At 39.9% G+C, this 17,174-nt stretch overlaps 1 pseudogene; it reads left to right on the forward strand.

Annotated features, from left to right (window-relative positions):
* Positions 1 to 7,167: 7,167 nt before the first annotated feature.
* Positions 7,168 to 16,500, forward strand: LOC102531920 (5-hydroxytryptamine receptor 3C-like; annotated as a pseudogene).
* The last annotated feature ends 674 nt before the right edge of the window (positions 16,501 to 17,174 follow it).

The raw sequence follows: 17,174 nt of genomic DNA on the forward strand, positions 1-17,174 counted from the left end.
CACTTATCCCCAGTGACTACCATGTCCCCTTCTATATTCCTAAGCCACCAACAGCCCTACCGAGCAGGTTTAGAACAGCCTTAGACAACCCCCTGACTTCTCATATGCCACAGTCTCCAATCCCACACACTTTCAGTGTTCCTTTGCCACACCTAACTTCTGACCCCCTTACCAATGAAGGCCAGGGCCAGTGGAGTCTCTCCTTGATTTACTGACCCAATAAACAACTTTCCAGGAAGCACAGTCTCCTCAGTACATTTCTTATAGCTCCGCAAACACTGTGTGAGGAGTCCTCTTGCAGAAGCTTTCATACTTCACTCTAAATATGTGTAATCTGATCTGATTTTAAGACTCTCAGATACTTTCACAGTTTTAAAAGAATGAAAAAGTCAAGTCTCATTTGCAAGAGATGAGAGTACTATAAAATACTTACAGTTGAAAAATGTTCCTTTCATCAACCATTTCCATTTCACTTGGTGTCATTTTTCATTCAGACAGTTTCTTCTGATTTCACAAAATCAAAGAGGGCCTTCTGAATATTCCTGCTTGGGGGAGGGCCAGGAAGAGGGGTTAAGGGCCTCAATTAAAGGATTCCAGTTAAATAGACATATAGCCACACAATGGAATGCTTTGTAGCCATTTAAAGAGAGAATGTAGATCTATGTCAAAACCATGGAAAGAGGTCCATGATATTTAAAGTGGAGAAAACAAGTTATAAAACTGTATATATACATAATTTCTATTTGAAAAAGTAGAGTGCTAGCTGGTGGGGATGTAGTTTAGTGCAGCCATTATGGAAAACAGTATGGAGATTCCTCAAAAAACTAAAAATAGACTTACCATATGATCCAGCAATCCCACTTCTGGGTATGTATTCAAAGAGAACTCTAATTCAAAAAGATACATGCATCCCAATGTTCATAGTAGCACTATATAAAATAGCCAAGACATGGAAGCAACCTAAATGTCCACTGACAAATGACTGGATAAAGAAGTTGTGCTATATTTATACAATGAAATAGCACTCAGCCATAAAAAAGAATAAAATAATTCCATTTGCAGCAACATGGATGGACCTAGAGATACTCATTCTAAGTGAACTAATCCAGAAAAAGAAAGAAAAATACCGTATGATATCACTCATATGTGGAATCTAAAAAAACAAAGGAAAAGAAAAAAAGGACACTATGAACTCATCTACAAAACAGAAACAGACTCGCAGACATAGTAAACAATTTTATGGTTACTGGGGAAAGGGAGTGGGAAGGGATAAATTTAGGAGTTTGAGGTTTACAAATGTTATCCACTATACATAAAAATAGACTTTTAAAAAATGTTTCTGCTGTGTAGCACAGGGAACTATGTTCAATATCTGTAATAACCTTTCATGAAAAAGAGTATGAAAATGAATATATGTATGTACATGCATGACTAGGACATGGTGCTGTACACAGAAATTGACACATTGTAACTGACTGTACTTCAATTTAAAAAAATAGAGTGTTACATAGAAATGCAGAGGAAAAAGTATGGATGATTAGACACCAAAAAAACAAGAGCAAATTTTCTCCTGGATAATGGGATTATGAATGATTGCTATTTTCTTTTATATCCTTCTCTATATTTTCAATGAGCATGTATTATTTTTGCCATCAAATCCTCCTATTTAAAAAAAAAGAAGTTCCATATTAATAGTCCTCCCCACTGTCACCAGCACAGATCATCCTGGGGAGGACTCTCACAGCTAGTTGGGAGCAAGGACCTGAGAAGGGAGAGAGATTGATGAGGCATCACCTCACACCAGTCAGAATGGCCATCATAAAAGTGTACAAATAATAAATGCTGGAGAAGGTGTGGAGAAAAGGGAACCCTTCTGCACTGTTGGTGGAAATGTAAACTGATGCAGCCACAATGGAGGACAATATGGAAGTTCCTTAAAAAACTAAAAATAGACTTACTGTATGATCCAGCAATCCCACTGGTGAGCATATATCTGGCGAAAACTAATTCGAAAAGATACCTGTACTCCAAAGTTCACAGCAGCACTACTTACAATAGCCAAGACATGGAAGCAACCTAAATGTCCATCTACAGATGACTGGATAAAGAAGCTGTGGTACATATATACAATGGAAGAGTACTCAGCCATGAAAAAGAATAAAATAATGCCATTCACAGCAATATGGATGGACCGGGAGATTGTCATTCTAAGTGAACTAAGCCAGAAAAAGAAAGGAAAATACCATATGATATCACTTATATGCGGAATCTAAAAAAATGACACAAATGAACTTAATTACAAAACAGAAACAGACTCATAGACATAGAGAACAAACTTATGGTTACAAAGGGGTAAAGGAGGTGAGAAGGGATAAATTGGGAGTTCGAGATTTGCATATACCAACTACTATATATAAACTAGATAAATAAGAAATTTATATTGCATAGCACAGAGAACTATATTCAGTATCTTGTGTAACCTATAATGAAAATATGAAAATGAATATATATGTGAATGTATGACTGAAACATTATACTGTACACCAGAAATTGTACAACACTGTAATGACTATACTTCAATAAAAAAGAATGCAAATTTAAAAAATGGAAAAAAAAGAGAGACAGAGAAATTGAAACGGGATGTCAAAGAATACCAAAGACAAATATCTGAACTATGTTTCAACTAGATGAACAGATTTCAGGGATTTATTTACATTTCTGTCTTCCCTAAGAGAACGTGCTTTTGTAAAGGTTAGGTACAATGTCTCATCCATTTTTACAACTCTGTATACGGTACCATGCCTAAATAGACTTGTTGAATGATTAAATATATGAATGAGTGTCAGCCAACCAAGAATCAGTATTTATTAGCTCTAGCTATAATCCGTTTATCCCATTCTGGTATATTTTATTTTATTTTTCCTTAACTTGTGTGGGAAATTAGCAGCCTATTTTTACATGTCAACTTTCTTTGAGTTCTTAGAGACATTCCTCACACGCTGGTGAAGGCATTTCTGCTTGTGGATTCTCTTATGATTCCTTCTTTCCATTACTTGGAACATATTTCTCACTCAGAAACTTGTCCTTGACTTTTGTCAATAATTTTAAATGAAGAGTGTGTACCACATCTTTCAGGAATTTCAAATTCCTTAAGATCACCTTTGCATCATTTCTTTTTCCTTTCCCACCTCCACGTTAGTATTTCTCTAGATGTCATCTTGCAATTTTAAATGAAGAGCGTGTACCACATCTTTCAGGAATTTCAAATTCCTTAAGATCACCTTTGCATCATTTCTTTTTCCTTTCCCACCTCCACATTTGTATTTCTCTAGATGTCATCTTGCAATTTTTTTCTACCTCTTATGTATGTGACTTTAGGGTTTCTGTGCCAAGACCATTATAACTGACAAATATCCTTTGCAAAAGAACATCCTGTCCATATGTTAGGCTTGAGGTGAGCCCTGTGGTTTAAAACATGACCTGACAATGAAGCAGAGCATTTTAAGCTAGTTCCAGCCCACACGTGTCAGTAGGAATGTTAGGGGTATTTTACCATGTCCTTCTCCCATTAAAAATTCTTTGTATTTATATCCCTATGATAACTTTATTTCATTTTCCTCCACTTTCTATTGCAAACCTCTTTAAGAGTGTACAATGGAAACTGATGAACTCTTTGGCCTGGGATATACTCTCTTCAAATGCTGGCTGTTTCTCACTTCCCAGGTCGCCACTTCTAACTTCCCACTCTCTCCCTCCGTATCTAGGAGTAGCCTCACAACCTTCTCACAGCCCAGTGTTTCTTTTCTTAGTCTTAAACAATTCTGAGAAAAATTTCCTCCTACTTACTTATTTTTGGCAACCCATTTATCTGACCATTCTTACTGTACATTTTTGTCTCCTCACTGTCTTTGATTCCTTCCACCTTCTGGAAATCAAGAATTCTACAGACAGAACCATATTTCATATTTATCTCTCTGCTTTTCCCTCTGAAAACCAAGCTTGCCGTTTGCTCTTTCAACACCATTTTCTCTCACCTTCCTCTGTTATTACTCTTACACCTTTCTTTTACCAACATCTTGCACTGTTAGCTCTCCTTTATCTTTTTACTAGTTCTTCTGAAAGCCTCCCACCCATATCTGATATTTTTTACAATTAATTTTTCTTTTAAAAACATTTTTTATTGAGTTATAGTCAGTTTACAATGTTGTGTCAATTTCCAGTGTACAATTAATTTCTATCATCATCCTTGATAAATTCAGAGGTGACACCCCTGACATTGATTATTCCACATACATAGCTGAATTGTAGGAATCTACACAAAATAAGTAGCATTTTATAATTACACCATGAGGATGGTCTATAACATGTGTGGCTATCTGTCTCAAGGAACCACCAAAAAGGTTTGGAGCTTCTTACTTAGCAAGCAGAAGGATTTATAAAGGCACAACTTAGCAGACAGAAGATAAACGCTACTAGGAAGTTAATCATTCTTCAAGATTCTTTCCTTTAAGGTAAATTCAATAATTCTGCCAAGTTACTCAAAGCCAAATTTTCCATGTCAGGGTCCCTCTTACTCTCTTACTGCCTGCTCCACAGTATTCTGACACTATCTTCACTAGACACCAAAGGAGCGGTGGTTCTGTTTGCCTAGTTCCTAATTCTGACAGAAGTTACCCACCACATTTCTTGCCTATTTCCTTTTACTTTCTGAGGAAAGATTTGCTTAGATTCCTATTCTCAGTTCAAGAACTACTTTCTTTACAATCTCCTCAGCCTTACACTTGGATTCCATCTTTAATGTATTATTTAAGCCAGTCTGAGACATTTAGTCACCCAAAGTACTTTCTTATTTCCGTATTCAATAATTCTTAAGCAGTATCTTGAATCATTAACTCAATCTTTTAACATACTAAGTGCAACATACAGCTGGCATGCCAAAACCTTATGCAATAAAAAAAGGTATTTCTTCCTTCATTCAATTTTTTAAATTAACCTTTGTATTGCAATATAATATACATACAAAAAAGAAGACAAGTCTCATATGTACCACTCAATAATTTTTTAAAATTGATCACACCTGTATAACCACCCTCCAGGTGAAGAAATAGAACAGCTCCTGGGAAAACACACTTCGGGGCCCCTCCCAATCATTCTCCCATTCATTCTATCCAAAGGTAATCACTAATCTGTTTCCTTTTTGATTTTCTGTCTGGATGATCTATCCATTGTTGAAAGTGGGGTATTAAAGGTCCTCACTATTGTTGTAGTGCTGTCTCTTTCAGGTCTGTTAATATTTGCTTTATATGTTAAGGTGCTCCAGTGTTGGATACACAAATATTTACAACTGTTATATCATTTCGATGAATCAACTCCATTACTATTATATAATGACCTTCTTAGTCTCTTGTTACAGTGTTTGGCTTAAAGACTACTTTGTTTGATACAGCTACCTCTGTTTTCTTTTGGTTTCCATTTGCATCAAGTACCTTTTTCCATCCTTCACTTTCAGTCTATATGTGTTCTTAAAGGTTACATAAGTCTGATAGGCAGCATATAGTTGGGTCTTGTTTTTCATTCATTCAACCAATCTATGTCTTTTGACTCTAGGATTTATCCCACTTACATTTAAAAGTAATTATAGACAGGTATGAAATTACCATTGCCATTTTGTTAATTATTTCTGGTTGTTTTGTAGTTCCTCTCTTCATCTCTTGCCCTTTTTTTTTGTGATTTGATGATTTTATGTAGTGGTATGTTTTTATTCCTTTCTATTTATCTTTTGTGTATCTGTTATAGGTTTTGCTTTGTGGTTACCGTGAGGTTTACATAAAACATCTTAGAGTTATAAGATGTTATACATACACACACACACACACACACGCACACACACACACAATGGAATACTACTTAGCCATAAAAAGAATGAAATTTTGCCATTTGCAGCAACATGGATGAACTTAAGAGGGTATTATGCTAAGTGAAGTAAGTCAGACAGGGAAAGACAAATACTGTGTGATATCACTTATATGTGGAATTTAAAAAATAAAACAAATTAGTGAATATAACAACAACAAAAAAAAACAGGCTTACAGATACAGAGAACAAACTAGTGGTTACCAGTGGAAAGAGGGGAGGGGGAAGGGGCAACATAGAGGTAGGGGATTAAGAGGTACAAACTATTATGTATAAAATAAACTACAAGAATATATTGTACACAATAAATATAGCCACAATGAATATAACTATAAATGGAGTATAACTTTAAAAACTGTGAATAACTATGTTGTATACCTATAACTTATATAATATTATACACCAACCAGACTTCAATTTTTAAAAATAGGGTTTAAAAAAGCTCTACATTTTGATACTCTCTCCCTCCACATTTTATGTTTTTCATGTCACATTTATATCTTTTTCATATTGTGTAGTCACTAACAAATTATTGTAGTTATTTGTAATACTTTTGCCTTTTAATCTTTATACTAATCAGTGATTTACCCATGACTATTATATATTAGAGTATTCTAAATTTAACTGTATATTTACTTTTCCCAGTATATTTTACACTTTCATATGTTTTCATGTTACTAATTAGCATCTTTTCATTCCACCCTATAGGAAAAGATATGTAAGGCAAATACTAATTAAACATAAGCTGGAATGCTTCTATCAATATCAGACTAAATTGTCATTAAGACAATAACAATTATTTAGAATAAAGAGAATCTCTACATAATGATAAAATATTTAATCACTTAGACCATATAAACATTATAAACTTGAATGCACCTCATAAAATGGCCTCAAAATCTATAAAGTGAAGATGAAAATAATTACAAAGAGAAAGTGACAGTTCTATTATTGTAGTTGGAGATTCAACACATCTCAACATGACCGTGATAACACATTAGTGAAAAAATAATAGACTTTAACCATACAATTAAATTAGATTTAACACGAATATATAGAACTCTACACTTGGAATATTTACAAAAATTAACTATGTATAGACTATAAAGTAAGTCTCAAAATTTGGTAGCAATCAGACTGTGTTCTCTGAAATTATTATTATTATCATTAACAAACACTTGCATGGTGCTGATTATGTACCAGCATTGTTCTAAGCATTTTCTAATTATCACTTCATTTAACCCTCGTAACAACATGATGAGGTAAGAGTTATTACCATCATCCATCTTCTAGATCAAGAAACTGAGGCAAACAGGTTAAGTAACTTAAGTAACATACCCAAGATCATACAGCTTATAAATGGCGGACCTGGGATTTGCACTGAAGGAGTCCAGCTTTAAAGTTCATACGCTTAATCACTTTCTTCTGCTGCCTCGTAAGTCACAATTAAACTAGAAGCAAATATCAAAAAATAATCCTCTTCCTCTTCTATTAGACTAAAAAGTATGCTTCTAAATAACTTATAGGTCAAAAATCAATAAATAATTGAGTTTTTAAAGTTTCTTAGAATTGAAACTAGTGCATAACAAAACTTGACGGAGATAAACATTCCAAAGGAAATGTACTGCTTTAAATAGATACTTAAGGAAAGAAGAAAGGATGCAATAATTCTAGGAAGTATAAAAGTAACATATAGCAACACATCAGTGGTTTCCTGGGGTCAGATGGGATGGGGAAGGGCAGGGGGGAGGGGTTACGAAGGGAAACAAAGAAAATTTGGAGGATGATGGATATGTTCATTATCCTGAACTTGTCAAAGTGGAGTCTTTCTTAAAATTTTTTTTGGAGGAGAGGTAATTAGGTTTTTACTTATTTATTTGTTTTAATGGAGGTACTGGGGATTGAACCCAGGAGCTCATGCATGCTAAGCACACATTCTACCACTGAGCTATACCTTCCCCACAAAATGGAGTCTTCAAACTGTTTATTTTATGCCAATTATACCTCAATAAAACAACTTTATAAATGTGTGCATAGGGGAAAAAACATAAATGTTACATATGAGTGTAAAGTGAAAAGTAAAAGTCCTTTTGCATTCCCCTCCTACCACCACTAATGTCTTTGAAGTCTTCCATAAGGGACTTCCCAAGCATATCCAAACTCCCATTCCTCCAAGGAGGTAATAACTGTTCTAAATTTTATATTTATTATTCTCTTACTTTTTGTTTTCATTTTACTGCCTATTACATATTTTAAACAATCTGTTGTTTAAATATATATATCCTAGAATATACATACAAGTTATATCATATCATACTGGATATATTTTGCACCTTGTTTTTATTATTCAATATTATGCTTTTGAGATTTAACCTTGTTGATAGGTAAGGTAAACTTAATTCAACACTTTGCTGCATAATAGCATTCCATTATATAACTATGTGCAATAATACTGTACCCACCAGCCACGTGTGGCTATTGAGCACTTTAGTTCATCTAAATTTTGATAGCCACATGTGACTAGTAGCTATGTATTTAACAGTGCTCTGCTAGAGTATATACCCAGGAGTAGAACTGCCGGTTCTTACAATGTGCACATATTCTATTTTAGGAAATCATAGCAAATTGCTTTCCAAAGTGTTTTTACTCCCACTCACAGTGTGTAGGAGTTTCTGTGGGTCTACAACTTCACCAACACTCCTAGTATCAAACTTTTAAATTTTTGCCATCTATTGAGTCTTGTATCTATTGAAATTGTATCTTCTTGTGGTTTTAAGTTCATTTACTTTCCACAATTGTAAATGAGGTTGAGTATCTTCTTATTGTTTATTGATTGTGTATACTCTTCTATAAAATGCCAGTCCATGTCTTCAGCCTATTTTCCTAATGGATTGGAGTTTTTGTTATTGTTTTATTCATAGATATGTTTTATATTCTTTCTATTATTATTTTATCAGTTACATGTGTTGCAAACATATTTTCCCAGTTTGTTACTTGACTTACCATGTTTAGTGTCCTTTAATGAACAAAAGTTTTAAATTTTCAACATTGCTGAATTTATGCTTATGAGTTTAGGGTGTTAAGAAATCCTAGCTTGAAATTTGAAACTTCTAAAAATACAGAAAAACTGGATCATTCACACCTTGCTAGTGATAATGTAGAATGGTACTGCCACTCTGAAAAAGAGTATTGCAGTTTCCTTAAAAAAAACCTGTACATGCAAATACCATATAACCCAGCAACTGCACTTCTGGGTGTTTATTTCAGAAGACTTGTGTTCACACAAAAACTGGAACGCAGATGTTTCTAGCAGCTCTATGCATAATAGACAAAAACTGAAAACAACTCTGTGAAGAAAAATATATTTGGTCTCTGCTCCCAGTTCCTGACACAGAGTTCCTAAAACCCTGGTAATTTCCTGAGTGACAGGGGTGTTCGGAACATCTTTTGTTCTAATATTTAGTCTTTGATCCTGGTTCCTGACATAGACCTCCTAAACCCCTTGGGGTTCCCCGGATGATAGGAGCACTTTTTGTTCTCATGAGGTGACTCTCGGTGGACTCGTGGACAGCTGTAGGATGGGTGCTGGTCACCAGAAAGACCAAGCCATGATTAGAAACTTGAGACTTTCAGCTCCAATCCCCAGCCTCTGCAGAGTGGAGAGGGGCTGGAGATTGAGTTGGTAAGCGATCATGCCTATGTAATGAAGCCTCCGTAGGAAATCCCCGCACTATGGAGTTTGGAGAGCTTCTGGATTGGCAAACACAGCTACATGCTGGGGCTAGGAGGGTGGTGCATCCCAACTCCACAGGGACAGAAGCTCTGGCACTCAGGACCCTTCCAGACCTCGCCCTGTATATCTTTTCATCTGGCTGTTTATCTGTATCCTTTATTATGCACTTTATAATAAACCAGTAAACAAAAGTATTTTCATGAGTTCTGTGAGCCACTAAAGCAAATTGTCAAACCTGAGGATGGGGTTGTGGGAACTGCCAATTCATAGTCAGTTGTTCAGAAGTATGGGAAGCCTGGGTTTGTGACTGGTGTCTGAAGTAGGGAGCAGTCTTGTGGGGATGAGACTTTTACCTGTGGGGTCTGCACTAACCCTGGGTAGTTAATGTCAGAATTGCTTGATGTGAGGGGGGAAACCCCACATATTTGGTGTTTGAAGTGCTGTGGGTAAAATAGAGGACATAGTATTTTCCCTTAAAACTTAGAAGTCCTTTACCAGTTAAACAGATAAACAAATGGTGGTACATCGACACCATGGAATACTACTCAGCAATGAAAAGAGGTGGGTACTGACATGTGTAACAATCTGGATGGACCTGCAGAGAATTTTGTTGAGTGAAAAAAGCCAATCCCAAAAGGTTATATCTGTATGACTTGATTTGTATAACATTCTTGAAATGACAAAAGTGTAGAAATGGGGAACAAATGAATGGTTGCCAAGTGGTGGACTGAATGGGGAAGGAGGTGGTTGTAGCTATAAAAGGGTGATATGAAAGATCCTGGTGTTAATGTTCTGTACCTTAAGTGTATCAATATCAAGTGATTGTGGTGTCTCAATATAGCCCAGCTCAAAGGTTTTCAACAAAGTGAGTGTGAATCAGAACCATCTGGGGAGCTTTTAAATAAACACACAGCCCTCCACTGGAGTGGGACGGTGTGAGTGCAGGTATTTTAAAAAAGCTTATCAAATGATTTTGCTACTCACACACATTACTTGATGGTGCCAGGGTGCAGGTCCTTAGAGACATTAGATAAAGAAGGATAAGCAGGAGAGTCCTGTTTTAGGGAAAATGGCAAAATAAAGGATTAAATTGGGGGAAACTGGATAGAGGAAACCTTGTGAAGAAGCTATTCCCATAGTACAGATGAGGGATGATGCAGATCTGGACGGTGGTGCTAGCTGCAGGGACAGGATTCTGTTAAGTTTATGTCACAAAAAAGGAGCTTAACTTCTCAAGCAAGCATCTTAACCAGTATTGACAGTAATCCCCAATGTCCATAGCTGGGTAAAGGATATATTTTTAGGTCTGCAACAAAATAATTACATGGTCTTGCCTTGCGAAATTAGCAAGTGTCCCCACCACAAGAGAGAATACCCATCCCCTTCCCAGGGGTCCACTCCCTTTCTCTGAGGCACATTTAGTTCCAGAAGGACCTGATGAGACCCTTTATCAATGACCTCACCTGCCCCATCTCCCAAGTCCCGCATTTTCTCTGAAAGGTCCTTGTAACTCAGATTCAAAACCACTTATCTAGACAAGGCTGCTAAACAGATACTTCTCTTCTAGACTTGGCCCAACTTCCTCTCCTCCTGGAGACCAGAAAGCACACCTGGACAGAGTCAGAGCAGGACACTCTGCTGTGACCTCTCTGGCCACAGCCTTTTGAGTGGTCACCTGTCATGAGCAGTATTCAAAACCAGGAACCAAGGTGTGGTCCAGACTCCTTTAAGCTCCAGGGTTTGGGGGCTCCAGGTGAGTCCCCAGAGAAGAGTCCAGAAGAAGAGGATGGAAGAGGGTTGGTCTGCCATCGGGGGGTGGGGGCAGATTCCTCGTCTGCCTCATTGTCAGCCCTATGCTTCAAGGTAAGATGGGGAGAGAACAGGGAAAGATAGGAATGCTTTTCTGGGAAAAATCTGAAAACCCTCTCATCCCCAGAACTAGAAAGCACCTAAAATAGCTGGGTTAAACACTTCCTTTCTATGTAGTATCTACGTTTTGTCTTCTTTTGGGGACAGATGAAAAACCCCTCTCACTGATCGATACACGCAGCCCCTTCTTATTTGCCTGCATAAGTATCAACCAACTTGTCTATTCTCCCATTTTACCACCTCTCTGTTCCCATCCCTTTATGATGTTCAACTTTCCCTTTCTACCAAGATTAGTAACTATGAACAGGGTAGCTTGGGTCCTGTTGACAGTAACATAATTCCTTCCCCACCTTACTTGGGAAGATCTTGTAGAGGAGGGGATGTGCAGGGGAAAGGATGACATTTGCTTCCGCGGAGATATGTTTCTCCTTAGTTTGGAGGTGTACCTTGTGCATTAAGTGGTATGGGGGAACAGTAAAAGAGACACGGGAATGGGAGAGAACTTGCTGGGCTATGACTACAGGAACAGCCACAGAGGCATCTGGGCTTGGGATGCAGGCGAGGTGGCCAGAAGGGCTTTTACATTTCATCATCCAGCTCCATCAACCACATAGTGGATGATCAGTGAGGGCTTGTCAAGCTGAAGATGCTGGAAATGCCTCCCACAGATCTTGGAGGAAGTCATTGGATTGAAGAAGGTCACAGAGCACAGAACACTGTAAGTAGTCAAGAAATTCACACTGAATATTACATTCCTTAAGTCCCCACCCATATTACACCACACTCATGTTTACTTCTCTCCAAACTTTTCCTTTAGGAAATGAGAAAACATGAAAGTGGGAAGGGAATATTGAGAAACAAAATTTTAGGGGAATTTTGTTTGGTGTCTGTGAGGTAGAATCATAATAGAGCTAGAGAGAAAAAAGCATGGTCAGACAAAACCAAAACTTTAGAGTTACGACTATGAAAGGCACAGGCCTCCCCAGAGAGGCTGTTTGCATACAGATGTGGGTAGGCCTATCTGGGAGCAAAAGCACAGGAAGAACGGTCTGAGCCCTGACTCAGCTCACCACATCGACTTCCACCATTTGCCTACCAGCCCAGCCCATCCTCCCCAGCCTTGGCAGGAAGAACGTGGCCTTTGTTAGTCTTGGCCCAGGAAGGAGGGACTCAAATGCTCACCCCATGCCTACATTTTGTTTCTCTGAAGAGAGATTCTCAGGCCCCAGCCCTGGCATTCCTCTCACTTAGAAAACACAAAAACCCTATTCCATCTCACAGGGTCTCTGCTCTCTGCAGGAAAGGCAAACACTTTCGCCATCAATTGCGCAGCTTTGACCAGCATGGGGTAGACCCTGCTGTCTTCCAGGCTATATTTAACCAGAAGGACTTCTGTCCAGTCATCAACTATAGCATCTCCACTCACGTCAACATCTCCCTCACCCTGTCTGCCACCCTGGAAGCGGTGAGTTTGGACTCCTACATTCTTCCCATAGGCTGCTAACAGGAAGCAAGAACCCTGTCAGCCCAACACTGCACCTGTCTGGTGGTGAGCAGTGAGTTCCCTGAATGGATTCTATACAAGCTAGATGTTCACCTTTGGGGTGGAGGGACATGAAGCGGAATGCTGCAGTGACATTTCTGTAGGGACCATTTGTCCTTGAGTCTTGCTCTTATGGGAATAACCTATTAAAAAACAGATTCCCAGTGGGCTCCCCTGCTGTTTTTTCCCTCCAATCTCTATACCACCTGCATTTTTCTGACCTTTCTTTTGGGACTTGTAATTGAAAAGCTGAACTGTCACATGGGACCACTTAGGAAACAAAGGTAAGGGGTAGACTAGGACCTAATTTCATGACAGTAATGATCCTGGATGGGTATTCTTTTTTGTCAGTATGCACAACTTCAGCTGCGGACGTCATTTCTGTGGTTAAAGTTGGTATGTAAGCTCAGCTTTCTTCTTCCCTCTTTCTCCTTGTCTGATTTTCTGGCTCTGTTTGCAAAAATCACATTTTGTTGAAATTGACAGGGCCCAAGAGAATACCAAATCCAACCAGAATGGGGCTAGTGCTGGTGACAAATTACTTTCTGGAAGGCCAATTAACTTTGAAAGACAGATGGATAAAACAGGAAGGAGGGCAATACAGTTGGAAGCCCCTAAATAAGCTTCAAGTCCCAAATGTATCTAGCACCTAGCTTAAGAGTTCCTTTGAGCAGGAAGTGAAAGGCCAATAAGATTTTGTTAGCCAGAGAAGAGGGACACTATCACCAGAAAGGGAAGAGGAATCAGAGTTTAAAAGGAAATGTGGTTTAATAAACAAACAAAGCACAATGCATAACAATGTGCACAGTATGATTCTATCTGTATAAATAAAAATGAATACTGGAATATTTGTTTTTTTCCTAGAATGATATACAAGAAACTGTTAGTATTGGGACTGAGTTGGGGGTATGAACTGAGTTGGAGTGAACTGAGGAGGCAGAAAATTACTTTTTATATTATACCTTTCTGGAATGGTTGAAGTTTTATCATACACCCATAGTACATACATTTAGAAAAAAAGTACATACATATGTATGCATTTTTAAGGGACTGGAAGGGCAGGAGATGTTGACATAAACTAGCTCCAGGTTTCACCTATAACCATCCCTTTGGGCCCTGTGCTCTAGATCTAGAGTCACCCATCTGTCAGCTGGGTCACCAGAAGAATGTGGTGATATCAACAAACTCACTGTGACAGCTGAGAACATGTGGCTCCCAGACATCTTCATTGTGGAATCATGGGTATCAGGGCGGGGTAGAGCTGGGGGGAAGACCCTTCTGCAAGGAGCAGGCCAGAGCAATGCAGGGCAAACCCAGGCACCTGGGCCACTGAAAACTTATTTCAGGGAGGAGCACAATTGCAGCTCATCAACTTATCCCCTAGGAATGAGAAAGTAGTAGGCAGAAGAGATGGTGGAGTGGCAAAATGGGAAAGTACTGCCTTAACGACAAAATTTAAACTGATGTGAAACCCAGAGCATCTGCCTCCCTTCCTTTCTGTTACTTACCATGGATGTGGATCAGACCCCGGATGGCCTCTCTACATATGTGATGATTGACGGTCACATTGCATATAACAAACCAATGTGGGTGACCAGCATCTGCAGCCTGGACATCTTCTACTTTCCTTTTGACCAACAGAACTACATGCTCACCTTCAGCTCTTTCCTCTACACAGGGGAGTTGCAGTGGGGGTTCTCACATGGGGTGAAAAATGAGATCAACCAGTGGGACAACAAAAAAGCACACAGAAGTCTTTTTTTTTAATGCACAAAAAAGGGACATGGAGTATTTGCTAAATGAGGGTGTGTGGATGGTGGGGTGGGAAGGAGTTGAACATAGGAGGGGACAAGACTTCCTGAGAAAGCCCAGAATTGAAAGGAGGCAATTGGGCGCCAAGGAAGTCATGTTAGTGGGCCATCTCTCTCAGAGTGGGTGCTGAACAGATGTGTGCCAAGTGAGTGTTTGTCTCCCCTGCAGTGGAAAACATGTTGCTGGGCATGGACAAGGAAGTGTGGGAGATAACGGACACCTCGCGTGACACTGGCCACACACAAGGGGAGTGGGAGCTCCTGTGTATCTACAAGGCCACCCCGAAGATGTCTGTGGGCTCCAGTTTTTTTGACCAGATCATGTTCTGTGTAAGGCCAGAGATTCTGGCATGGCTGTCCACCCCCATACCTCTCTCATTAGACCCCTCTAAGTCCCAGAGCCTCCCACTTCTCGCCCTAAGACCAGAAAGCCCCTAGGCACCATTACCTTCACAGCCTTCCTCTCTCGAGTCCCCCAAAGCAGCCCTCCTCTCTGAATCTACCAGCTCTGGCCTAAGTTTTCTTTGGTAAGTATGGGGAGTCCTGTTAGTCATATGAAAGCTGCTCTTCATCCAGCCCCAGAAAAAGCCCTGCTTGGGTGAGGACGTCAAGGAAGGAAGGGGCGGAATCATCCCTTTGGTCTCCCTTTATTCCTAGTCTCCCCTGGCTCAGTGCTCTCTCCTCCCCACAAGGTGGCCATAAGGCACAGGCCCACCCTCTACGCTATCAACTTTCTGGTGCCCAATAGTTTTCTGATGGCCATCGACACCCTCAGCTTCTTCCTGCCAGCAGAAACTGGGAACTGTGCCCCATTCAAGATGACACTTCTGCTGGGCTACAACATCTTCCTGTCCACGATGAGCAACTTACTCCCTGCCAGTGGCACCTCCCTCCTCAGTATGGTCCCCATCCCACTGTTGGAAAAAGGCAAAAAAGGAGGCAGGGTAGGCAGGTGAACTGGCTAGATCAGCAGAGGCAGCTAAGGCAAAGGGAGAAAGTGGTCACCTTAGAAAAGGTTCTCTGTGTAAGACAGAGGAAAGAGGGGCTTGGTGGTTCCTCTGGACCTAACTCACTCAGTGTACGCCTTCCTGCCACCCAAGTGTCTACTTTGTCCTGTATCTGTCGCTGATGGTGGTCAGCCTGCTGGAGACCATCTTCATCACCTACCTGCTGCACCTGGCCACCACCCAGCCCCCACCCATGCCTCGCTGGCTCCATTCCCTGCTTATGCGCTGCACCAGCCCAAGGAAGTGCTGCCCCATTGCTCTCTGGAAGGAGAATGTGAGCCTTGGCCTCACACCCATCCACCTGCCTGGTAAGGGAAGTCTGCACTGGCCACACTCCCTGCACTAGGCCCAACTTCCCAGTCCCTCACTTCTCTAATCCTGCCTCCTTCCCACTTCATGGCTGAGTCTGTCTTCTCCACAGGACAGAAGGAGCCGGGGGAGCTAGGCGGGAAGGAGCTGGGATCCAGAGAGGCAGAGCCGAATGGGGGCTCAGGACTGACAAGGGCCCAACTAGCTGACTGGTGGATGCAGTTCAGCCGCCTGATGGACACCCTGCTCTTCCGCCTCTACCTGCTCTTCCTGGCCACCTCCATCACCACGGTCATCGTCATCCATAACACCTAGCAGTAGAGTTCTAACAGTGCAAGAACACTCGGTGTTCAGGTTTCCTCAGCTTCAGCTGACCATCCCAGACCCTGTTCCTCTGCTCCAGTCTGCGTACAATGGTCCCAAATGAGTCCACAATCCTTTCTCTGGCCCTCCCTGGGCTTAAACAGAACCACTGCTGCAGACGCTCAGAAATGACATTATATTTCCAGAAAACAATGAATTCAGAATATTTATGTGATTACATTAGAAATATAATTTTTACTGGAAAAGGAAGGCTTTATAATAAAGACTATAGGGGGAAGGTATAGCTCAGTGGTGGAGTCTGTGCTTAGCATGATGAGGTCCTGGGTCCAATAACCCAGTACCTCCATTAAAACAGAATAAAAAAACTACCACCCCCAAAAAACTTAAAAATTAAGGCTATAAATATTCACTAAAAAAGTAACTCATGTTACTGGAGTAGGGATGAAATCTCTGTTAAAAATAGGCTAAAATATTTATTATTTTAACAAATATTATTGAGCATTTGCTAGGCACTATTCTGAATTCTGAGGGTACAGCAGTGAACCAAACTGGCAAAACTCTCTATCCACAAGAGCTTACACTGAGGGTGGGTGGAGACAGTAAAGAAGATGGCAAGTGAAACAGAGAGTATGTGCTAAGCACCAAGGAGAAAAAGCAAATCAGGG

Source organism: Vicugna pacos, chromosome 1 (genome assembly GCF_048564905.1).
Source record: "Vicugna pacos chromosome 1, VicPac4, whole genome shotgun sequence".
Taxonomy (NCBI): Eukaryota; Metazoa; Chordata; class Mammalia; order Artiodactyla; family Camelidae; genus Vicugna; species Vicugna pacos.